We start from the raw sequence: 25689 nt of genomic DNA, 5'->3' as shown, positions 1-25689 counted from the left end.
CATAATTCTTTTGACTGCTAAAACTCCCATGCTCTACAAACATATGGTTGTGAGATTTGCTGTCTTATTACTGTGAATGGTATCCTAGCAGCATATTAATGCCACGGATGCTGAGATCTTGGACCTAAATACAGTTGTCATTTGAACATACCTGGATCAAACTCCTTGTTCATACGTGAATTCAGCCCCCTTTGCCAGGCCAACTGAAATATGTTGTTTGATTTTAATACTTGGCTAAGCAGCTTTTCAGCTATATTCCAGGATCATGGCCTGGCTACGTGCCAGTAAGTAGCATTTGCAATTTATGTGTTTCAGGTTGCAGCCATTTTTGTGCATGTGAAGTCCATGAACTAAATCTTCTCAGTTCCCATAGAAAACGAGACATATCTTGATATGAGGAAAGGCAGAAAACACAGTGCCCATGAGACAGTGCACAAATACACATGCAAAAAAATGACGCAGGCCAAGATATCCCAATAGCCATTAGTGGCCGTCTGTGTAGCCAACATCACATCCCCACCCAAAATTCCCTCCCTCAAATTTCAGAATTCTTTCTCTGATGCATTTCTATACTGGCCCTTCAGCTCTGATTGTCATCTTAATCAAAGGGATATCCCACCTAGGGTACCATGAACTAAAATGTATTATGGCACCTTTAGCAGTGAGAAATTCTAGGGATTGGACTAGGGGGATGTTTAGTTTCCTTTGAATGAGAGATCAATGTAAACCTAAGGCATCTGTGTATTTTTTTTTAATTTATAAACATCCAAGCAGAGCATAAGTGGAGACAAACAAGCTCTCCCACAAGGCAAATCCCAAGAAAGCAACTTGGGTAGGAGGGAACACTGCAGCCCTGGTTCCATCTACTGGAATGCTGCCAGCCCACTGCTTCTGCTGCACTCTGATTTCTCTGTTAGGGCCAAAATACGCGACACACCCAACATGTGTCAGGTCATTGGTGAATGATGGACTTGCTGTGAGATGTATATCAGGGGAACTAATCTTAAACAACGCTTATTTGCTTGGGGTAGTGGTGCGGAAACAGTGGTGGGGGAAGCTTTTTGCCCCTTTCCTCTGGATCCATGTGTACTTCCTCGGGCATGGGGAGCAAGAAAAAAGGAGTGAAAAGTCCTCCCCCCATAATTGTTTCCAATGTGGGGTGGGAGGGGAAATGGAAGCTCCTTCTCTCCACTCCCTCACAGCACCGAGAGAACAAGTGCTGCTTAAGGTGAATTCCCCGACATATGTCGACTGGGAGTTAAGCAGCACACCTATGACCCACCATGTGTCAGACATATTGGGCGTTTTGGCTCATAGTTACAGGAGTGTCACCTTCTACAGGCTGTAATGAGTAACTCTTTCAAAAACACACACAAAGAGAGACACTATCAGAAGATTATCTAACTGTTGATGAACAATCAAGAGGCCATCCTACACTATTGGCTATTTTTTTTCTTTTCTGTCATTGCTATCAATTATTCTTGTATGCCATTTCCATGTGATTTATACACTATTTCTATGTACAAGCCATTGTTAAGTCAATTTACATCATTTTCCAACACTTACTTGCGATGTGCCATTGATACACCATGCACACAAAATGGACACAAAAATAACGCTGAAAATGTAGCAAGAGGAAATTGGTGCAAAAATGAAGCCTCCTGAAATAGAAAAAAAAATTGAAAACTGGTCTCACATATGAAGCTGCCTTATCATGAGTTACAACAGTGATCTATCAAAGTCAGTAGTCAACTTTAACTGGTAGTGGCTCTCTAGGGTCTCAGGCAGAGGTTTTTCTCATCACTGATGACGACCCCTTTTAACTGGAGATTTTGGGGGTCGAATATGGGACCTTCTGCAGGCACCCCAAAAGATTCCTGCTGGGCCCTATATAGCAACCAGCTAACCTCGGGCTGCCCCCAGGGAGGCTGGGCAGGTCAGCTGCAGCGAGAAGACTGAAGGTGAGAGGGAGCAGCAGGGCAAAATGGCCAGTTGCCCTCATCAGATTGGCTGCTCTGTTTTCTCTGCAGCCAGTAGAGCCTCGTGCCTCATTTGAAGCAAGTTTGGGGCTGAGGGCAGTCAACCCACAGTATAATTTGCTGTGAATCTCGCTTCTGCTTTTATTGATTAAGAGGTTAGTGTGAAAACATGATGCTGGATAATCCAAAATATGGAGGCAAACAACTGAATGCCTCATTCCAAATCTAAGCGTTTTCAAAATTGATTACTCATTATATTAAACTGTAGAGGTGCAAATGTTTTCTGTGCTGCACACACCCAAACCACATATCATTTTTAGTGTCTAGCTGCCTTAAGAACCCTATGGGTTAGTAGGTAGGGTATGTGAATGTTTTAAATAAATAAATGTATGCTTCTAATTTCCCAGTTTCTCAATGTAATATGACTATAAAACAGGACAGTTTATAATAGCTTATAAATATTTAAACAATGCCAGATTCAAATTCAAATTGAGACATTATAGTGGAAAAGCAAACTTAACTAAAACGCTGCGTCACAAAATCTAAGTTAACAGTTTTAAAGATTAAAATACTATTCCAGTGTTTATACTAGCCATTAATAAATAGCAATTAAGACATTTTCAATTTAGATGTAATGGATTGAGAAATGTTGCTTCATAGCTTGACTTGGCAGCTCATATATTACCAGTTCTTTAGATGGCTATATTGTTAAAAGTAAACAATACTTCTTAAGTCACACAGGAGAATGCTTAAATGGCCACCCTATTCATTACATGATAGATGTGTGAACAATTTCCTAACAATGTTTTTGATGGAAAGCAGATGCATGAAGCTAGCAGTTTCACTGGGGGAAAGTAGAGGTAGGGGAAATGATATGGGTAACCCTGTGGAGCAGATCTGTTTAAAGGGGCCGAATTTGCTGAATTTATTCAGGAACACCCCGAACTCGGCGAATTCGGCTCCCCGGTTTCCCCCCCTTTTTGAGTTCGGTTCGTCCGAACCGAAAAACCGCTGAATTGCGGGAAATTCGGCTGTTTTTCGGTTCGGACCAAACCGAATCAACAGCCCTAATCCACAGTCCATAGGGTTGTACCTCTGTGCTATTTGAGCTTAGATAATATGTTTCAACACTTGCCGCTGCCTGTGACAGAAGTTGGTTAAGCTTGAAATGATTACTAAGCCCTAAACTTGCATATCTCTGGAGTATCTGGAGGTGTGCCAGCAGTATAAAAACTGTAGTGGCCCTGGCATAGACTTTGGCACCATCTGAGTTGTGCTATGGATGGAGTGGACATTAGCCAGCTTCCTAAATTCTGGATACACCAACAATACTAGTGCAATATTACAGAGAAAACCTGGCATAGAACGTAGCCTTCAGTAGCTTGGTCCCCACAACAGTTGCTAGCAGTAAGTGTGTATAGCACTAGAATGGGAGGAGCTGGCACACATACTGGTATCCCAGTACTACGCTGTCAGTATGATACCATGCCAGTTTCAGCCCCACCTCTGCAGGTAAGAAACATGGGAAGTACTGGAATCTGGAGTGACCCCTGGCTCACCGTACTCTGATCCATGCTGCTGTTGAACTTTGCAAGCTGTACTAAAATACCACATAGTGACAGGTATGGGTTTCCTAATCACTGCATGCCCATGACTGGGGCAACTGTGCTGAATGAGGAAAAGTCTGAGCAGCTTGTGATGGTGCAGGAACTAGGCTGGGATAACATATTTGCCAGGGTTGCTACTGACTGTGGTCCATTATGCATTCTGTGGCTTGGCAAAAGGTATTGTTGCTAATTTTACCACTGCAGAACAGTCATAGGAATCTGACTAATGGCACCACACTATTGCCACCCCAGTGTCGGTATTGAGGTTTTAGTATGGGGCTGCAAATCTTTCTTATTTAATGACAAGTTTTTAGTGCAGCCCCTTCCCAACTATCAATCACAGTATGGCTGCAATCTCAGAATACATATGCAAAACAGAAGCTTTACACTAAAATCACACACCATGCTGAAAGAAAATATTCCGATGAGAGTCATAAATAAATATCTAAAACAGAAATTTGAAAGAAAGATGAGAGGAGGGAGAAAGACACAAAGTTAATTTTACAAGCCAGGCAGAAAACAGCCTGACAACATTACCATATAGACGGTGCCAAACCATGATTTATAAGGCTATGGAATCAGAGCCAGAGAGAAAATGACAATTGTGTAGTTTCGTCATAAGAAAGAAAAGGAGCATTTGCTTGATGCCAGAGAAACATTAAAGCTGAGATTTTGTTGGGTCATACCGAATACTGATGTAACCTGCCCTCAGCCCCACCTTGGTGGGGAAATGGCAGAAGTCTGATAAAATAAACTTTTGAGAGTTGAAGCACTTTTTTTCATTTGACAAAAGGTGCTTTGACTCTTGAAAGCCGATACCCTAAACATCTTGCTGTTCTCTAAGGTGCTACTGGACTCAAATGGAAGGGTTCTACTGCAGACCGACATGGCGACCCTTTGAAATACTTTAGAGTTTATGAATGAATAATTTGATTAATAAAATGCAATGACATAAAATACAACACAGTAACACCATCAGGCGCTGGCTATATGGTTTATAGATGAGACTGCATCTTCTTTATTTTAGCATATTTATGTATTTAGAAATTGCACATGCCCCTTCTGTAGTGATGCACCCGGTGGCTTACAACTATAACAGTAAAATAAAACCATTAAAACACAGCCGTTAGAAATAAAACAAAACTGTTTACAATAAGTCATTAAAAATAAGCCAAAGCTATTACAACAAGCCATTAAATTCCATAAACCTATGGAAATGAAAAGGACTACTCTGGACTATATAATCTCTGGTTTCAACCATTACAGTGGGCTCATGGAGTACCTAAACCTGGAAAGCTGTCCTTTCCCCATGGCACCTTTGTACATGTATAAAGGTTAGCTTTATGGGTTCTTGTAGGTTATCTGTGTGACGGGCTGTGTGACCGTGGTCTTGGTATTTTCTTTCCTGATGTTTCGCCAGCAGCTGTGGCAGGCATCTTCAGAGGAGTAACACTGAAGGACAGGGTCTCTCAGTGCCAAGTGTGTAGGAAGAGTAATATATAGTCAGAAGGGGGTTGGGTTTGAGCTGAGTCATTGTCCTGCAAAGTATTAAAGGTAATGTGCTAATCATTGTCCTGTAAGTATCAAGATACTGTGTTAATGAGGGTGTGGTATGTTAATGTGGAACCATTGTATCCTGAAGTGATACAATGCATTATGCCTGATATTAGCTTTATGCATTCACACATGTTGATTTGTGTAGAGGGAGGGAGCCTGCCTAACCCATTGGCCAAGTGCTTCTTTCCTCACCCAAAGCAGATCTTGGGCTGGCTGGGCACCTCCCTTACCTTGTACAGGGGTCAGCTGGGCTTCCCCCTGCCTTGCCTTGCTTTGCATGAAGATCAGCTGAGTAGGGTTCCACCCTCTGCCCTGCCTTGCCTTCTGCGGGACTCAGCTGGGCACTCCCCTCTGCACTGCATCATGTGGGGCTCTTCCACCCTCGCCTCACCTCACATGGGCCATAGCCAGGCATGGTGCTGCCACCTGCCTCACCTTCCATGGAACTTGACCAGGCTGGTCACTGCCTCTGACTTGACTCACCTCACCTCACGTGGGGCTTGGCTGGCCCTGGCCTGGCCATCTGCCTTGCCTTGCACAGGACTTGGACTGGCTAGATGTTTCCATCTGTGTCACCTCACCTCGCACAGGGCTGCCCTGGACACTGCTGTCTGCCTTGTGTGGAGCTCGGCTGGGCCGGGCACCACTGTCTACCTCACCTAGAATTTGGCCAGGTCAGTTGCTGCTGTCTGCTTCTCCTCAAATTTCAAAAGGCTTGGCCAAGTCAGCTGCTGCCGTCTGCCTTGCCTCACCTCCTGTGGGGTGGGGCTCAGGTGCCCTGTCTACTTCACCTTACACAGGTCTTGGCTAGGCACCCGTGTCTCCCTTGTCTTGAGCAGGGTGGGCCAGGCACCGCCACCTCTCCCATCTTGCTTCTCTCATGGGGATACGGTGGGCCAGACTCTGTTTCCCCTGCCTTGCCTCAGTATAGCTGAGTGGGATTTAACCCCCCAATGTGTTTTTTTAATGTCAGATTTTTCTGCAAACCTAGGAGGTCCCCCAAGTTTGAAGGAAAATCTGTTTACTGTCACTGTGGCCCTAATCTGCAGATTTAGATATCTGCAGATGGGGGCCACACTTGAGAAATAGTTATACAGACATGATAAAGTGAAGGGCATCTGTGATAAGGAAAATGAATGGTCTGGGGTTGTAAAAAAGTTTACATTACAGTGCTTGAAAATATTACTTACATAGAACAGTTAACTGTGATTTTGAATTCAAAATAAAGAGACTAGGGCTAATAAATTAAAGAGGTTGCAATAACATGACAGATGTTTTGCAAAGGACAGCCTATCCAAATTTTAATGAAAAATGACTGCAGAATGTGTACATTTCTGGATGCACATCATTAAACATGCATGTATCTTAAGGCATTTCATTGGTTATAATGCTTATGGAGAAGCACTGGATATTGTCAACAGAGCAGGCATAAGAAAGCCTTGTGCCTGATAACCTCTTTAGAAAAGGAAACAGCAAATATCCAATTATTACATCTAAACTAGCAGCAGAGAACAAGTGTACAGAAGCTTGCAGTAAATTATCTCCAGCCAATAATCTGAAACTTAAAGTGGATTTCTTATAAATATAGTGTTTAGTTGGAATAAAATGCCTATATATTTTCATATCTGATATAGGCTTGGATCAGTCAGTAAAATTACAGTAACACAAGGGGTGGGATTTTCATAAATTATCCCATTGTTTCAAAACTCTGTTCCACCCCTTATACTGTCCCCGGAGGATCCCTGTATTTTAGGTGACAGCGGGAGGGGGAAGGAAGTCCAGTCTACTGATAAAAAAATGCCTTTGGTCAGCAGAGAGTTCCTGTGGGATCCATGACATTGCATACATGTGTCAAGTGTTCAGCACAAACTCTTTTTTCTAAACATACTGAACTTTTGGTAGTGACTAGAACATTCTTCCCTGATTTTCCTATCCCTGTGAATGCAGCTGTGTGGACAAAGCATGACCCAGCATGACTATGCTAACAGGGTCACTTCCTGGCAACTCTTCACAGGAAAAAAATGGGCTATGGCACTCATATAAATTGCTGCTGGGAAACAACAAGTGTCAGTGTGGTTGGACAGGCAACTATTACTTTCTGCATGAGTTGCATTGATGGGGATACTTGACATGGAAGGGTCCACAGCTTGCATCTAAACTGACCACACTGGCATTCTACCACATGGCTGCTTTTGAACGCACTTTAAAGAAGCTATAGAAGTAGCTCAAGAAATGGGGAACGACTTGTTCATAACAGTAGGATGTGTGATACAGCGCTTTCTCTCTTTTGCATTGCTGTGCAAATATATGCCCAAAGGTTTTGCAGAGACATGTGTAGATCAAGGAGAAATGTTCATCCCAGTTTGAAAATTCTCTCCATCCTGTACTAAGCCTTTGTATACAGCCCACAGTTGTGGATTAAGCAGGGCTTGAGATGTTGCATAAATCTTGTGCAAGAAAGCTCTACAAAGGAGTGAGTAAGAGACAGTTGCCAATTTCCTGAATTACAAATCCAGAGTTTCCCCTTTAGCTACTCTTATATAACAATGTGATGTGTACTTTTTCCATTTTCTTCAAACACACTTTCAAGAGAACAGCATCCAATAAACTGTGAAAGCGGTTCAAGAAATTAATTAGAACCAAACATCAAGTGAAACATATTTACATGGGTTATTGCACATATGAACAATATTGAGTTCCTTTGAAAGACAGAAATGTAATATAGGTAATGTACATGAAGGCTGCATTTTACACTGCATATGCCACCTCTATTACGAATTTGTAAAAGCTCAGTTCATGGGTTATGGATCAAGGGATGGATCCATTTAAAAATTAAGTACTGATAAATCAAGCAAGCATGAAGCAAGAAACAAATATAAAACAGCATGATTCCTTTGCATAACTGATGGAGGACTAGAACTTCTTTATGTTATTTGTGTCAACCCCAACATGTCCTGAAAAGGGGGGGGGGACACTAAGTTGCTGGTGCAGTTATAAAACTTCAGTGTGTCATTTCCTCCAAACAACCATTTGTACTTTGTGTCAGCCAGACAAAACCAAAAATATTTTGAAACTCATTTGTAGCATCAAAAACTATATCATTGGCAAAGGGTCCAAAATTTAAAAGCAAATCAAAACATACCTTTGAAATTATTCCTTTCTATTAAAATAACAAGAAGTTGCACAGGAAAGAAAAATGTCTGCCAGTTTCCAATGTCCCCTAAAAACAGATAATCAAAGAAACATGGAAGTACGTTGTTCCTGCATCCAAACAAAAAAACAAAACAAAACAATACGCTAGTTTCTGAATGGTCCTCAGCACTGATTCTGGAACATGCGGTCACTGTTAGGAACAAATCTTATAACCAGATTCTATTTTCAAGATGTGCATGTGATTTTGAAAGGTCTTCCTGACATTATGTAACATTATTTTGGAATTCTTATGGTTGTTGATAGCCACGGAATATTCACATCCCTCATTTCTTCTTCTCTGACACAAATGCATTAATTCTGCTCCAAGGAAATGTTAGAGGAGTAAATATGAATGTAGCTTTAGTATATTGTTGTTGTTTTTTATCTCTGTCTTTTGGTATGCCAATAAAGGTTAATGAAATGAAATGAAATGTGGCTTTAGTAAGCCAGGGTCTTGAATGTTTAAAAAGGGGCTTCACAGTCTGAGAAGTCAACAAAACTCATGCCATGTTAAGTTTCTTTGCAAACAGAGAATCAAACAGGAAGTAACCCACAAGGTTATATCTAAATGAACAGCATGTCCTATTGTTTGCCCCTGCACTGGAACAATCAAGTAGTAGTCATAGTTGTAAATTTAAACCAAACAACACATGCCTTCACTGAAAATAGTGCATACATAATTGCACTTCTGCTTCCATAGGGTTTAATGTTGTTCAGAAAGCATAGCTAGCCAGCCAGGCAATTATAAATTCAGTACACCACTAGATTTTTCATACAGTTTGGATAATTAAGAGATGATGACAAAGGACAACCCATTGTAACAAAATAAGTCCTCTTGTATATGGAAAAGGATGTCTTTTTTTTTTTTGCTGTTATTTAGAATTATTTAATTTATCCCAGATACTTACACAGTTATGATTACAAATAAAGATCACTGCATAAACCGGCATCTACTCAATTTCAGTCGAATACAAAAACTGGATCATTTAAAAAACACTTCCTCATCACTGCAGCCCCAATCCGCATTCTCCCCCTCCCCCTCCCTGTATCTGTTTCTTTGCCGTCAATGACTTGTTGGGGGAGCTGATCCCAGGACCCGAGGCCACACAGCGTTTGCCTAAATTACAAATCTGATTCTAGACTCAGCAAGATCTTTGAAGCGATGAGGCCAGGCAAACTCTCTGGGGGAAGTGAGGACCTATCTAAACGATCAGTGCCTCCCCAAGGTTTGGCAGGAGAAGATGATCCTTGAAATGCTGCAGGCTCCAGAACCATTTAGAAACCCACAGCAATTTGGACCCCCAAAACAACCGGCAGCCAATGGAGCAGGTGTCATGCATTCTTAGAAGCCAGCCCCTGCAAGCAGTTGCGCAGCTTCACTTCATCGATAGGCCTCAAAGCCAGCTCCATGCAGAGCGCAGGATGGTATTCCCGGTTCCTCCTGCAACAGGACACTGTTTCTTGGAGTTGGTGAAGAAATTGAGACCCGTGAACATGTCTTCTTATACTGCCCTCTCCATCATGAGTTTAGATCTAAGACTATTCAAGAAACTCTAAGAAATAATACAGGGCTACCTGATAAAATCTGTATCCAACGATTACTGGAAGATAGTAACACACAAACTTCGAGATCTGTGGCCGAATTCTGTGCTGCTATCTATAAGGCCCGAAAGGATGTAATGTACAAATAGGTACAACTTGATAGATAAACGTTTTAGAAGCTAGTTTGCTTACCTTTTTAGATATGGGATTTTATTGATATATTTTATTCTGTGGACTTTTCTTCGATTGTCTGATATTGTTTTATTACAAATTTATGTTGCTGTTGATTAGATGTTCTACTTTTGGTCAAAGGACCGTAAAATAAAGATTGAAATGAATTGTTTCTTGGAGCAGGTTCAATTCTTTCACTTTTCACAGCCTAAATTATGGTACATTAAGATTTCAAAGTGATGATAAGAAGTTCTTGAGGTCCCCTTTATCAGTTTTTTTACACACATCAAGGCTAAGCAGTTTCTTCAATAGTGTGAATTTATATTTGGCATTTCTAGGAATCCCAGAAGAGAAATGAGGGGTTGATTGGCCAAGTGTAGAAGTTCAGGAACCTGGTGACAATTTCTTTCTCTGAGATCCTGAATGACTGTAGCTGAAAGGGATAGTTTTATTCAAATGTGTAGGAGTCTGAAAGGTTGATGTTTTCATACTCCAACATTCTCTACTTTTTCCATAATGTCTTGTTGTCTACCTGCACATATTGCAAGTGATTAGCAGAACATTTTTTTAAAAATTCTTTGTACCTCTTCACCACCTTTCCTTGTTTGAAACTGAGTTTGTATTTCTTTGCTTCTAGATGAAGTAATTTCTGCATCTGAGGCAGTATTCTCATTTTGGGCTTGAGACGTTCCCTGTGGTTACCTGGACGAAGAAACTGGAAACAGTAATGACACACTTGGCCTGCGTTGTTTTCATTTTTGCATGCCCTGAGCCTTGTACTACCAGCACATGGGATGCAGCCCCTCAGCACATGGGATGCAGCAGGCTTCTCTTGTGACCCACCTTCTATGTTGCTGAGAATCCATCGGAAGAACTGTGCCTAGGCCGGGGAGGGCCTACCATCCGCCACGCTGCCTCCTCCCGGAAAAGAATGTCTTTGTGAGGTGAATGATCATCTTCTATTTAAAGGTACATGTTTTGTAAATATAACTATGAGAAGATGATAAGCTGGAGGATCCCCTCTGGTGCTAAAGCATCCTCTACAGTTCTGCTCCCTTGGGGGAGGCAGCTTCAATGCAAACAGAACAAACTCGAGGGAAGAGTTTTAGTCATTCATTTACCCCCCCTTTTTTTTTTGCTTTCCTTCTGGCCAGCATCTCTTAGTTGTCAGAGACTACCCATTCACCTAGCTCTACCTTGGCTGTCTGAGCTTCCTTTCAAGGTTTCCACCCTGTAATCGCATAGGCCCAGAGTGGGCCCCTGTGCTGTGATTAGACGCTGGTGGCCGCTTCCTAATGGGATTCGGCCCACAGGCTCAGGAATGCATGGTAAATACAGTCCTAAATAATTCATGGCAGAGGTCCTGCTTAAAAGGTAAAGTAAAGGTCCCCTGTGCAAGCAGGGTCTCCTGAAGTCAAGCAAGGTGGAAACTTGACTCACCTTCCTCCAGGGGATCATTCCAAAGTAGTGGAGTAAAAAGGTAAAGGTAAAGGTCCCCTGTGCAAGCACTGGGTCATTCTTGACCCATGGAGTGGCGTCACATCACATTTCTAGGCAGACTTTATTTATGGGGTGGTTTGCCAGTGCCTCCCCCAGTCATCTTCCCTTTACCCCCAGCAAGCTGGGTACTCATTTTACCGACCTCGGAAGAATGGAAGGCTGAGTCAACTTTGAGCCTGCTACCTGAAACCAACTTTCATTGGGATCGAACTCAGGTCATGAGCAGAGCTTGGACTGCAGTCCTGCAGTCCTGTTTTTTACTGGACTTGTGGGATTTTTAGTGGGGTTCCCATTGTGGTGCCCACTGGTGCCATGGTGCCCCACAACTTATTTCCTGGCATCTGCCAAATGTTTTTAGAAAGTGGGAGGGAACAGGTGGGCTTGTTGACCATCAGGGCTTCTGACTGGTGAATGGAGACTTGATTGGCTGTGCAGATTTTAAAAAGACAAACAAAAAAGTTGATTTGGCAGCAGCTGCCACTGCAGCAAAAGGATCTTCACTGCAGAAGGATCTTCAGTGTTATGGATGACTCCCACTCAACTATCTGAGCACAACTAGGATCTTAAATAGTCCTTCTGTTGTCTCTACTGTTCTGCTCACAGATCCATCTTTCTCACAGGAAGCAGACTCAGTAGACTTCGTGTCACTACAACTATGCTATCACGCACAGACACAAAGTACTCTTATAATTGCTATAATTGTTAAAATCTATCTTGACTGTTTTACATGCATAATAACATGTTCAGATATTTCTTGTCTTTTTCAACTACCTTTCTTTTTGTAAATTTTTGTCTTCGGATTTAGCTTTTGGCCATATTCCTAATTGCTTTTGGAAGTAGTAACATCTAATTGTAAACACAATGACATCTCTTGCTGATTCTTTCTACAGCTTGAGTTTGCTGGAAATCACTCTCCTCTTACTGTTCTTTTTCTAATGAATGATAATACACGCTGATAGAAATTTGGATCTACAGTTTATTGCATCTGGAAGGGCAGCCAGTAGCTATTTCCACAGATAGGTAAGCTATGTATTATCTGGGAAGTATCTTTTTTCCTTTTGTGAAAGACAGTTTATCTGTTCTGGATGTGGATCTTATTTGATCTTATTTTCAATTAGCATCAAATCTGTTCAGGACCACAGTTCATGTTTTCCCTAGAAAACTGAATTTAAAAAAATCTAAAGGTCCTGCAACATCAGCCCTTGCCACATGGTTGAATTATAGGGTTGTATGAAGGGGAAGAAGGCTCACGTGCCGTTGAACTCCTGATCATCATACTTCAGTGAAGGAAGAGAGACTGTAAATCATCAGTACACCCATGAGCTCTTTCCATATGATCAAGAACCCTACATTTGCAGTGTAGAGGTTGGGAAGAGAGGAGTGATTCGCCATGTACAATTCTCTTCCCACTTGTTTAGCATCCTTAGATCTGGATAATGTGAACAGGGCTTCTACTTTCCTTGTAGAACCTACAATTGTGTTCTAGATCTAGTTAGAGTTGACATTTCATAACCATTTATTTATTTATTTATTTATATAATTTATAGTCCACCTATCTCACTAAGGAGTCATTCACACATGCCAAATAATGCACTTTCAGTCCACTTTCAGTCCACTTTAATTATCATTTGCAAGTGGATTTTGCCAGTTCACACAGTAAAATCCAAAATTGTTTACTCTTGCAGCACCTGATAGAAAAATATAGTTCTATGGGGCCTCCCTCTCTGTATTTATTGATCTCAAAACAGCATTTGATTCTATATCCTGCCCCAAACTGTGGGCCAAATTAGAAAAATCTTCCATTGATAGAAGGCTCTACCTGCTCATTCATGCCCTCCATGAAGGCACAACATCCCTCAGAGTTTGGTGGAACAGGAAGGGACAACTAACTGAAGCTATTAGTACATCCAGGGGAGTCAGGCAGGGCTGTTCATTAGTCCCTATGCTATTTATATTTTACATCAACAATATGGTAAACAACCTAAAGAAGCAGCATTTCCATCCGCCTAAAATTGCCCATCACCATGTTCCAGTGTTACTATATGCAGATGATTCTGTTATCCTTTCGAGAACATTGGTGGGACTTAGGAGGGCACTAGTTTGTTGCATTCAAAAGGAGGACACAAACATTCAGCTGTATTTCTGTTTCATTATTCCAGACCCAGCTTGGCATTTGTAGTTCTTAAACTCATCTCAGGACTTTCATAAAGATATATTGCCCCAGCATTCCCCATCTTAACGACAGCTTGTCTGGGTTTAGTTTCTAAACTAATGCCTTATTGATCAATGTAATATTCATTCTTTGATGTACAGCAAACAAACAAGGGCAAACCAGCCACACTACAAGTTCCACGTGAAGCAATTTCAAATTATTCAGTGGAATAGTGGACAGAGAGTATCATCTACTGAGGCAACAGGTGCCTATTAAATAATGTATATTGGAAAACATTTTCAGTTTTTTAAAAAGAAGTAGGCAATAATATGATATTTCATTCAAATAAAAACTATTCAAAACATTAAAAAGCGATATAAGGCTATATCCACAGAAGAGACACTTTAAAAAACACACCAGCATATAACAATTATTGTCAGGACCGGCCTGGCTTGAGAAGGGAGTACTGTGGCTGTTGAGGTTTAGCTAGGTGCTAACCCAAGGTCGCAACTCTTATGCTGTTATGCTATTGTTTTGAGAGTTGAATGTGTTGTCTAACTCCTGTGGGAAGGGAAGGGTTGCCCTAGCAGCCAGAGGTGGCCTGACTTTGTAGCCTTTCCTCTATATATACGATCCTCTGTAAACTGCACCCCCATTAGAGTCCTCATAGTTTTCTGGCTTCTGCAACTCGTTGTATATTTCCAAATAAACCAGCTTTCTTAGGATTTCCTGCCTATGGAGTCTGTTGATGGATTTGTCAACGAGCATAGAGCTCACAATTATGACATATTACCTGGAGATAGATCATGATGGGTAGCCATGTTAGTCTATCACAAGCAGTGTTACAGCCCATTCCTGAGAATGCAGATTACAGAGTCGAGGGGGGGAAGAGGTGCAGCGGTGCCTCTTCCGAAGCTGATTCATGCAGGCCGGGGAAACAAAAAAAGCAATTTCGCGGCTTTTTTTGTTTTCAGTGGCTCCATTGAAAACAGCGAAGCCACTGGCGCAAGTGGCCGCCTCCCCCCTGCCCGCCCCTGGAACGCCCCCCTGCGCGGCATCTCCACACTATTACCGGCGCCATGGAAATGCCGCACCAGCGGATGGCCGAGGCGCGGTCCTGCTTGCCTGACCACAGTACTGGCCTCTAGAATGCTTCTGGGGGTCCCCAGGGCTTTCAATCCTCTTGAGGGGCGGTCATCCCCACCTCAGAATGGTTTAGAAACCTTACTGGGAAGTCTATTCCACATTTTCTTTGCAACTGTTTTTGTGCTGTAATGTATTTCAATGGAGTCAATGCAAGTCAATTGACACTCTCCTCTCCCATTATCTTCAATGGGCTGACTTGTCATTCATTTTAGTACATCTCCAAACAGACTCTCTCTCTTTCGCTCCCCGGGCTGTGCAGCAGCTGGGCTCATACACTCAACCGTGACTGATTGGCCAGAAGAAGACCCAGCTTGGCCACCGATTGGCCACGGGAGTATGCTGCTAGTTGCTTACTAACTGACGGTTATGCTGCTGATTCGGAGACCCCGAATTTGCTGAATTTATTCGGCGATCGCCCTGAATTCGCCAAATTCGGCGCGTCGTTTTCCTGCCTTTTTTGAGTTTGGTACCATCCGAACTGAAAACCACCGAATCGGGGGAAATTCGGCTGTTTATTCGGTTCGGATGAACCGAATAAACAGCCCTAATGAGAAGATGGGCCTTTGATTCCCTTTTGGTTTCTACTCCTGATCCATTTCACCTTCCAACCCCAGAAGACTAACCAGATGCTGGCCTTCAGGTGTCCCTCAGTGCTTTGCATCATTTTAAAATTTCTGACTGGACTGTTTATATCGCATGAAATCAGAAAAGATTTATTGTAGGCTGAAATATTTATTTTGGGTGGATAAAATATTAACTACTGGAATAGTTTTGATAAAATCAACCTCCTCAGGACCTTATTTTGTGCTATCAAAAGGATTCTCAATAGGAAGTTGTAAAGGCCTCAGGCAAAAAGAATTACCTACACTTTTAAAGTGCTAATTTCAGTGTCACCTCATATTTTCCTCAATACTGAGTTTAATCATAATTATAGATTCTAACCTAATCCTGTGTTCATCCATCAAAAATATTTTTCTTTTCTTGACAAATTTGCTTCCTATGATGGGATACATTTAAAAACATTCTTTGAAAACTGGCAGGTTTCTTGAAGCAGAGGTTCATTTTTAAAAAATCTTGTCTCCTACATATTCTTTTAGAGATGCAATTTTATTGAGTTATTCCCAACATGATGATTCTGACAGTTTTGTCAAAAGGAAAGGAGGCATTTGGTATCATTGATATGTTCTGACACAACCTCTGTTAACAATATTTAAGTAAAAACAGGTGTTCCTGAGCAAAATTTCAGATTCTTGAACAAATGTGCATATAGCCATTATGAAGTGCTTATGTAGACATACTTCTGTAGCACACATTTTATAATGTATATCCTCTAGCAAATACATAATGGTAATATAAAAAACACCTTGTTCTGAAAACCTATTGATCACCAAACATATCTGCCTGCCTTTAGCCACCATCGTAAACACACCAAACAATCCATTGCCACAGCCAAGCTCTATACTACAGCTGCATCTGTTCTGACCCCTCAGACAAAGTTTCTCACCTAAAAGATCTACAATAGACATTTTTGGAATTACAATATGCACCTTATGTAGTAAGGACACAAATCAACAAAGCCAGAATGATACCAAAGGATAACCCTCTACAAGATAGACCCAAATGAACCAACAACAGAAGATCGCTGATGGTCACATACAGCTCTCAGCTCAAATGGCTTCAATTTATCATTAACAACCTACAACCTAAGCAGGACAAGATACTCTTCTCTCATAAACATTGGGAGGTAAATCTTTTCTTGCCCATTGATAGCCTCCTAACCTTGAACAATTTCTCACCTGCAACAATGCCCTGCCTAAAACAGACACAGACTGGGACCTGGGCCTGCAACAAACCAAGATGCCAGTTCTGTCCCCATATTCACTCTGACAACACAATCACTGAACCCATCAATACCAGCCATACCATCTCAGGCTCATTCACTTGTTTATCTTTCAATCAAATGTCAGCTGTGCCCTTCCACTCTCTACATCGGACAAACAGTCCCTATGCAAAAGAATAATTGGACATAAATCCAACATTAAAAACAACAACACTTTAAAACAAACAAACAAAAAAAACAGTAGGAGAACATCTTCCAGGTCTTTCTATTGCTGACCCAAAAGTGGCAATCCTCAAACAGAGAAGCTTCAAATAATAGAATCATAGAGTTGGAAGGTCCACCAGGGTCATTGAGTCCAACTCCCTGCACATTGCAGGAAATTCACAACTACCTCCCCCACACACTCCCAGTGACTCCTACTCCATGCCCAGAAGATGGCCAAGATGCCCTCCTTGTTGTTTGATGATTCTTGTCTGAGAGAAAATATTCAAGTTTAATTTTATTAGATTTCCCAGGGAACCTTTCCAACAATGGCTAAATAGTTTCGCTACTGATGTTATTATATAGAGCACAATAAAAAAACCATGTGCTCAATCAATCTGGGCATGCACATAGTCTCTGTTCGTATGGTATTTTCTTATATTTCCCCTCCAATACTGGAGAGGGTAAGGTGTTACTTCTGGCTAACGTAAACACCCTTCTGGCCCTATTAGATTCCAGAAAATGTAAATAGGCTGTGGGAGCTGCTATATATCTAACATTTTCAGGCAAGATAAAGCCTGGAGCAGCTGTGATGTCCAGTTGTCTCTCTACATCAGATACCCTCTGCTTAATTTCTGCTCTTGCAAGCTCCAGTCCTTGGTCCAGACGAGCTTGAAGAGAAAAGCCAAATTTTTGGAGGGAGCTTATGATGCCCCTAAGCCAACTGGATTGAAAGTTATCTTGTAAAATTAGAGGGAATAAACTCTGGGGATTTAGACTGCCAGATAACCACTTACAGATTGACAAAAGACATATTCTGGCCTCAACTCTCATCATTCCAGTTTCTAATCTGACCCAAGGATTGGATACACATTTAGGGACTTGTAAAAACATTCTTAGAAACTTTGAATGGACTCTCTCAAGAAGGTTAAATGAAGAAGATGGTGGTCCTAAATATGAACCATAAACTAATTAAGATAACATTTTAGCTTTGAACAGCATAAAGGCCAAAGCCTCTGCTTAAAAACCTCCAGGGAAGGAGAGCCCACCACCTCCCAAAAAAGCCTGTTCCACTGAGGAACAGCTCTGTCAGAAAAGTCTTCCTAATGTCTAGATGAAAACTGTTTTGATTTAATTTCAACCCATTGGTTCTGGTCCTACCTTCTGGGGCAACAGAAAAAAATTTGGCATCATCCTCTATATGACAGCACTTCAAGTACTTGAAGATGGTTATTGGAGATTACAATGTGAGACTGCTGAATTTGAGGTCATTCACAAGTTCAGAACAATGTGCCCCAGGACTGCATAGGGACATGGGATTCTTATCTCACTACTTTGAAAAATGGGTGTGAGGGTGATCTGGCTGCTTGGAAAAACAGGATTCTCTGCACACCATAAAGCAATGGCAAGTGTGCCTTGCTTCATGCCATGCAGTCTTTTTATAGTCCACACACAATTGGGAATAAAGTCATAGCATGTGACTTGGATCTCTGACCGTTACTCTGCCTATTGCTCGTATAGGTAGAGGAAAAGATATGACAGAACCTAAAACAACCAGATTGATTTTTATGTAGCCATTTCTTGAAATGTTTAACATGTGAAGCTGCCTTATACTGAATCAGTTCATCAGTTCATCAGTCCATCAAGGTCTGTATTGTTTACTCAGGCTAGCAGCGCTCTCCAGGGTCTCAGGCAGAGGTCTTTCACATCACTTACTGCCTGGTCCTTTTAACTGGAGATGCTGGGGATTGAACCTGGGACCGTCTGCATGCCAAACAGATACTCTTCTGCTGAGCCACAGACTCTCTCTATAAGAGCATGTCAGGCCCTTCTTCATTAATCAGACAGTATTACATGGTATTAGGAATGGCTTTGGTGACACCTAGAATTTCAGTAGGCTTAAGGAGATTTTTTTTCTTCTGATTCCTGTCTTCCTTGGGATATCTTGGATTCCTCCAAGCTAATCTTCCACAGGAGGGGTTATTAGGTAAAATCCCTCCCCCAAACTTTGTGCCTGCCCAAATTCTTGGTGGGATCAGCCAATACCATGCAGTTAAGAATGTGTCAATTTGGTCGGTCTGTATTGCTGACCTGACCTGATTTCCTCTCTAGCATTACAGTGAGTGTTCATACAGGGAGCCAAGAGATAAAAAAAAGCACGTACCCCATCACATCTAGTTGCATTTATAAACTTAAAACACTACAGCAAATACTGTTCACAAAAGGCTTGGAATAAGAAAAGCAATGGCTGTAAAAATATTTCTGTCACAGTTTTGAAGCAGAGAATGCCATTCCTTATGTAACTGTAGCTTGAGCAAGTTCCACAGGCATGGAACGGTTCAACAACAACAGCTGGTTGCACAAGACAGGACATTACAGTTTATGTCAATAAGGGAAAATTATGAATGTTTGATATAATTAACAACCATTGAGTCTGCGTGCTTTAGGTCATGTTTACAATCATTATTAAATCCAGGTATTGCCAAAGAAAGCCAAAATCAATATTGAATAAAAGTATAACACAGTGGCCTGGTTCTAAAAATGTAGCTTTACAACAGATGTAGCTTGTTTGTGGTTTCCTACCTTGTACTTACTAGTGGTCATAATTTAATGTTCTGTATCTTTACTTCAGGGTCACTAGTCTTTACAAGAGTGCGTGAGGTCATGAGGAAGTGTGAAAGACTGTTAATTCTCACAGGTTCAGTAAAAATTGCCCCTTAAATATTTTTTTAGATATTAGAAAAACTCATTCTCCAATAATAATGTTGACTTCTCATAATCACTACATAGTCAATCATCCTGAGGGATAAATGCAGATGGGAGTAAATTAAATATTATAATTTATTTTACTGAACTATAAAGAAGTTCAACTTACAATCTGTTATACACCTGCCTCTCTATAACATATGATTAAAAGTAATGTTGCAAGTTTATAGGTTGAGAATGGGTTAAAAAGCCAAATAAGGTCATTTTTAAACAGCTTGGGGAACATCTGGTTTTATTTTCAGAAAACAGAAGAAAGGCAAATTTGGTTGTTTTCTCAATCCAGAATTTAGAATATTAATAAAGAGAAAACTTTTAATAAAGAAAAAACTCCTTACAAATTTCCAGTCAATAAAAGGCTATTAATATATTTTCAGGGGAAATGTAGTGGGGAGGGGGCAGTTTATATGTAACAAAGTTCAATTTCATTGTTTATGAATTTTGAAATTATTTTAAATGTTGTAAAGAGACAAACGGAGAGATGTATAAATAAATATAGTCTTGCTGACTGCCATCCTAAGCAAAGTCTCACCAGGACACAACTCTTTAAAAATCATAACATTTAGTTTGGCCCTAATTTTATTGACTTCAATGGACTTAGAAGGGTAACAATGCTTAAGATGGCACTGTGACTCACTCAGAATTGTTACCGTGCTATCTTGAAGGGGGGGGGAATCTCCATAGGAACTGGCGTGACCCTGCACAGCTGTAAGTGCCTGTTTAACCTGGGATAATGGGCACTTATGCAATCCCAGGTGGCACACACACTGGTGCCTGGGGCCACTGAGATGCATGCCACATGAGTGCCGGGCCAGCCCCCGCAGTGGCATATCTCCAGTGCAGGGGCCCGTGTCAGTGTGAAAGGGGGCAGTCATGAGGGCGTGGCTGACATCAGTCAGCTTCCTGAAAGCTTTCGGGCCAGGAATACCCACTCTTCCCAATGTAACGTTATGCGAGCTAAAATCATGATGTAGCTCATAAAGCCCCATTATAGGAGTTTGACAGTCTCCCACCCTTTGGTGCAGCCATGCCCCCAGGGCCCAAGCGGCTCAGGATGTTGATCAAGTGGCCAGGCAATGGGCGGGGGGTGGAAGGGGGCCAAGTACCCACAGCGGTGCCCAATAGTGGAGAACCAAACCCCTCATAAGCACCCGTCCCACCGCAGAGACCTTCCAGAAGGGAAGGCATGCATGGTTCGGGATGCTGACCATCAGCATCTCATGATGGCAGTGGCAAGAGCACAGGGAGAGCACCGTGCACAACAGGGCTGGCACTTTGCACAAAAACCCACCTGGGAGAGCAAAGTCCACATACTCTATGGATGAATTCTCCGTTTCAGGTACAGGGCTGCCCGTGTACTTCTTGGTGATCTTGAGCTGTGAAATGTGATGCTTACACAATTCAATACATCCCCATTAATAGAAAGGACCATCCCTTCCTATACTGTCTGTGTCTGGCCTACCAGTTATGATCTTCCTCTCAAGCCTTGATCTCTGTGCCCCTGCCTTCATGAATGAGGCAGGTGGCAGATGAAGATAGGATATTTTCTGGTGTGGCACCTCACCTTTGTAAATGCCATTTCCTTTAAGGCTTACCTGGCACCCACTTCACACAGCAACTCTGTGAGATACAGTAACAATTTGTACATCTGCCATAATAACTCCCATAACAACAGCCTGAATAGGCCAATTTAGCTAGTTGGGAAGTTCAGCAGGGAAGGCCATGGTTAATATTTGGATGGGAGACCACCAAGGAAGACCAGAGTTGCCCTGATCTGCAGAGCCCAGGTTAGCTAAGTAATGGCAAACCACCTTTGAACATCTCTTGCCTTGAAAATCCAAAGGGGTTACCATAGGTCAGCTGGAACTTGATGGCAAAAATATTACTTGTATAAAACTGGAATTGTTTTACATCCGATAGTCAAAACAAGGTTACCAGATAAGAAAGAGAGATTTCATTTATGTGTGTGTATATGTATGTATGCCCTGACCTGGATGGCCCAGGCTAACCTGATCTTGTCAGATCTCAGAAGCTAAGCAGGGTTGGTCCTGGCTAGTACTTGGATGGGAGACCACCAAGGAATACCAAGGTCACTATGCAGAAGAAGGCAATGGCGAACCATGTCTGTTAGTCTCTTGCCATGAAAATCCTACTGGGTTGCCATAAGTTGGCTGCAACTTGACAGCATTTTATGTGTGTGTGTGTGTGTGTGTGTGTGTGTGATTTTATCTACATAACTTACATTACACTGCCTTATAGGAATCTAAGTTTCACATTTCAACTCATTCCAGAAATTCCAGTCACCAGATTTTTAAAGTATGCCTTGCTCACAGTGAAGTATCTAAACCAGAATATTTCTGTTTCCCCTTTGCTGGTATTGCTTGCTTGTATAAACTGATAAGAAAAACATAGTTCATTATGGCCGTACACGTGTCTGTTTCACTTAGACATAAAATCCACTCTAAAACCAGGTATATGTTAAGCACTAACTATGCAGATATATTCTTTCCCCTCGCCCCATGAGTGTAATATTCTGAATTTCTCAGTTGTCAACCAAGTTAATTTACTATCCATTTTCGTAAAATATCTTTTGTTCGCATTTAGTATTATTTGCTGCCTGGCTTCGCTGCATACATAACATTGATGTCTACCCTCTTGAGCTGCCATTTTCTCCTGGAGAACTGATTTCTGTAGCCTAAAGATCAGTTGTAATTCTTGGAGAACTCCAGTCCCTACCTGGAGATTGGCAACTCTAGGACTTTTTTGGTGGTATTTACTGAGTACTGGCACTTTTTGGGGGGCTCTCCCAGGTCCTTAGGGGGGAATTAATGGAAATTGGTACAACCTTATATATGAGTACTGGCACCTGTTTAACAAAAAATCACTGCCCAGTAGTAATCAAGAAGATATATGGCATGCACAGAACTCAGATCATTCCCATTGGTCTGGGGGAAAAAAGATCTGTGATTCACAGCTACAAGTGTTTGGTTTTGCCTGTAAGGATTTCTAGGGACAGAACAAAGTTGGCTTTTCTGAACAGAGAACTGTTGACATTTTGGCTGTAAACACTGTAATTTCTTGGAATCATTGCTTATTCATTTCACGCATTTTAATTAAATCCAGGTATGTGATTTTTGTTGTCTCCAAACTATATGGGAAAAGAATATGGCATTAATTTTTGAAACCAGGACTGCATTTCATCAAATGCATAATGTTAATGGGAAGTGGCAGTTCAGTGCAGGCCTAGATTTAAAATGACAGGCAGAAAGAAAGAGCATTTGAACAGGCCTAGATCATTCACTGAAATGGGCAGAGTTTGAATGTGGCACCAAGTACAAAGTGTCAAATTATACGTTAAATTTACCAGCAATCCATATTGAGAGCTCATCAAGATATTACAGTAATCATATGAAGGGCCACCTTTCCCCAGTATTGTTCACAGTTGGGATCTGCTTTCTTTTTCCATACCACAACCTTCACCACAGAACAATTCTGATCCCATTGACTTGAATTCTCTCATTCACAATTGCTGCAGTTGTAAAATGGCCTCCATTTTATCCCAGCATCTTGGTGCTTGAGACTTGCATTCCACCATTTTTTGGAGTAAAACACTCTGGCCAGCCCAGAAAAGAGGCAGTGATTGGAGGGAGGAAGTAAGTCACATGTGAATAAATCTTGCTAACTGTGTGAATAGGTTGCTTTGGGGAAATCCCAAGAGGAAAGTCATCATTCAGTAGTGACATTCAGATCATTAATCAAAAACCTACCCATCCCATAAGTAGGCACTTTGGGTATAACAGTCACTATTTCTATTATCATTAGGGTTGCCAACTACCAGGTAATAGCTGGAGACCTCCTGCTAATATAACTGATCTCCAGCCAATAGAGATCAGTTCACCTGGAGAAAATGGCCGCTTTGGCCATTGCACTCTATGGCATTGAAGTTTCTATGGACAAATCCCTATCCTAGGACATGATTTTAATACAATTTTCTTCTTAGGGTAAGATGTCTATCCACATCTTTGAGGAGAAATCTTGGGGAGGGGTCTACTATTCCATGTATATTTACAGTTCTAAATGTTTATATTCCCACATATCAAACCATGAAGACATGGAAACTCTGTAGGGCTGCCAACTCCAGGTTGGTAAATTCCTAGAGGTTTGGGTGTGGAGCTAGAGATGGGTGTTAATGCCATAAATCCCACCATCCAACGCATCCATTCCCCCGCCCCCCGGTGAAACTGATCTCTGTAGTCTAAAGATCAGTTATAATTCCAGGAGTCTCCAAGCCCCATCTGGAGATTGGCAACCGTAAAACTGTGTCGATCCTTTATTATTAAGAATAGAAACAGCGCCAAACTGTTAATTAGATGGCGGTATCAACAAACAGTGCTATTTGATGTAACTGTCTTTTAACTATGCCATAAAGGGCACTTTTTAATATCTCCATTCCTTTTGTACCCTATGTGTATTATGTTTTTATGCCAATAAAGGAATGATGATGATGATGATGATGATGATGATGATGATGAGTAGAAACAGCTTATGTTAAAAGATCCAAAGGCAGCATTTGTCCCTGCCTTCAAATATGGTTGAGATATCTAAAAAGTGTAGTCTTAAAACTTAATAACACTTGTCTTCTTGACCCTCCAATTTTGTATTGTAATGGGGTCACCATGAAGATTTAGTGGGCAAATATGCTTTCACATCTTGCAACTGCAAAGAAAAAAATATTTTTCACTAGCATTGTGCCAGTGTATATGACATCTGCCAATAATACTCAGTCTTTGGGAAAAATATCTCCCTTAAGCCAACTTCACCTCACAAAACTTTAACAAGAAATTTCTGAGCTCAAAATATATCAGCTCTCTCCATTAAAGGTAAGAGGTTGTCACACATGGCAAAGTTTAAGAAAAGATTGGTGATTTTTAAACTGGGAGACTATTAGCGCTAGTCCTATTTCTCATCCAGATAGGCACTGATAGTTTTACGGCCATTCAAATCCTTTTGTACCAAGAGAGGTACCTCACCCGTATATTAAGACATAGATATTTATTACTCCCCAATGTCAATGATGGGAAATATGAGCAGTTTTGCAAGGGCATTACCAGAATAAATAAGGGGGGTCATAACTTGCTCTTTACTTCATAGGTGACATGGCCAAGGACTCCTGGCAAATGTTTTTAATGTTTCCTCTATGCCTCTTGGAATTTGGGGACTACTCTAGCACCTGTGATTCTGTTTGTGTATTTTCTTGCAGAAGGTTCTTGAAGAACCTACGTTATTGCTATCAATTTCTCCACTGCAGTCTTGGTAAGCCACTGCATCTGTGGTAATCTAAAACTGCCTAGGTACAAAGATTGTACTTATTTTGCTGGTGGAGCTTCCTTAATTCCTTAACTGTGGTGTGAATGACACCACAGTTATGTAGCAACTGGAAGACTCATGATCATCAACCACACGTGAATATATTTCCGTCCTATAAAGTAAGGGGAGATTTCGTTTTTAATTCTTTAAATACTCAGTAGCCAAACTTTTCCCCATTCTACTATTCCAAAAGCATCAAAGAAAAAAACCTTCCTTGCACTGTAGAGAGATATTTGAGGGAAATCACATCAATCTGATAATAACTGTTCTCTTTTATCTCAAAGCTGAGAAATAAAATATAAGTGAAACAGCAACAACTCCTATCTTCAATATTTTGTTACCCTAACCGTAAAACTTTTTAAAATGTGTGTTTTTGTGTAAACAGAATTTTGAGTTAGGTCCAAGCAGGAGAGACACAGATGGAAATACTTATCTACAGCATCACCTGGGAGTGACATCACATATTCCCCATAATCTGCCCTCTCCAGGAACTGCCCTCAAAATACAGAGATATGGAGATATGATCAAATAGGGTATGTAGTAAGCAATACGAAACAACACTAAAAAGGAGCAAATTAGATAGTCTCTCTCTCTTTTTTTTTCTATCTCTGTCTTTTGGTATGCCAATAAAGGTTAATGAAATGAAATGAAATGAAAATGATAGTCTCTTGT

At 41.2% G+C, this 25689-nt stretch overlaps 1 pseudogene; it reads right to left on the bottom strand.

Annotated features, from left to right (window-relative positions):
* Nucleotides 1-10279: 10279 nt before the first annotated feature.
* LOC130485093 (UPF0711 protein C18orf21-like) overlaps nt 10280-25689 on the bottom strand; it is a 50607-nt pseudogene continuing 35197 nt past the window's right edge.

This window comes from Euleptes europaea, chromosome 12 (assembly GCF_029931775.1).
Source record: "Euleptes europaea isolate rEulEur1 chromosome 12, rEulEur1.hap1, whole genome shotgun sequence".
Classification (NCBI taxonomy): domain Eukaryota; kingdom Metazoa; phylum Chordata; class Lepidosauria; order Squamata; family Sphaerodactylidae; genus Euleptes; species Euleptes europaea.
This window is presented reverse-complemented; position numbering and strand designations above follow the sequence as displayed.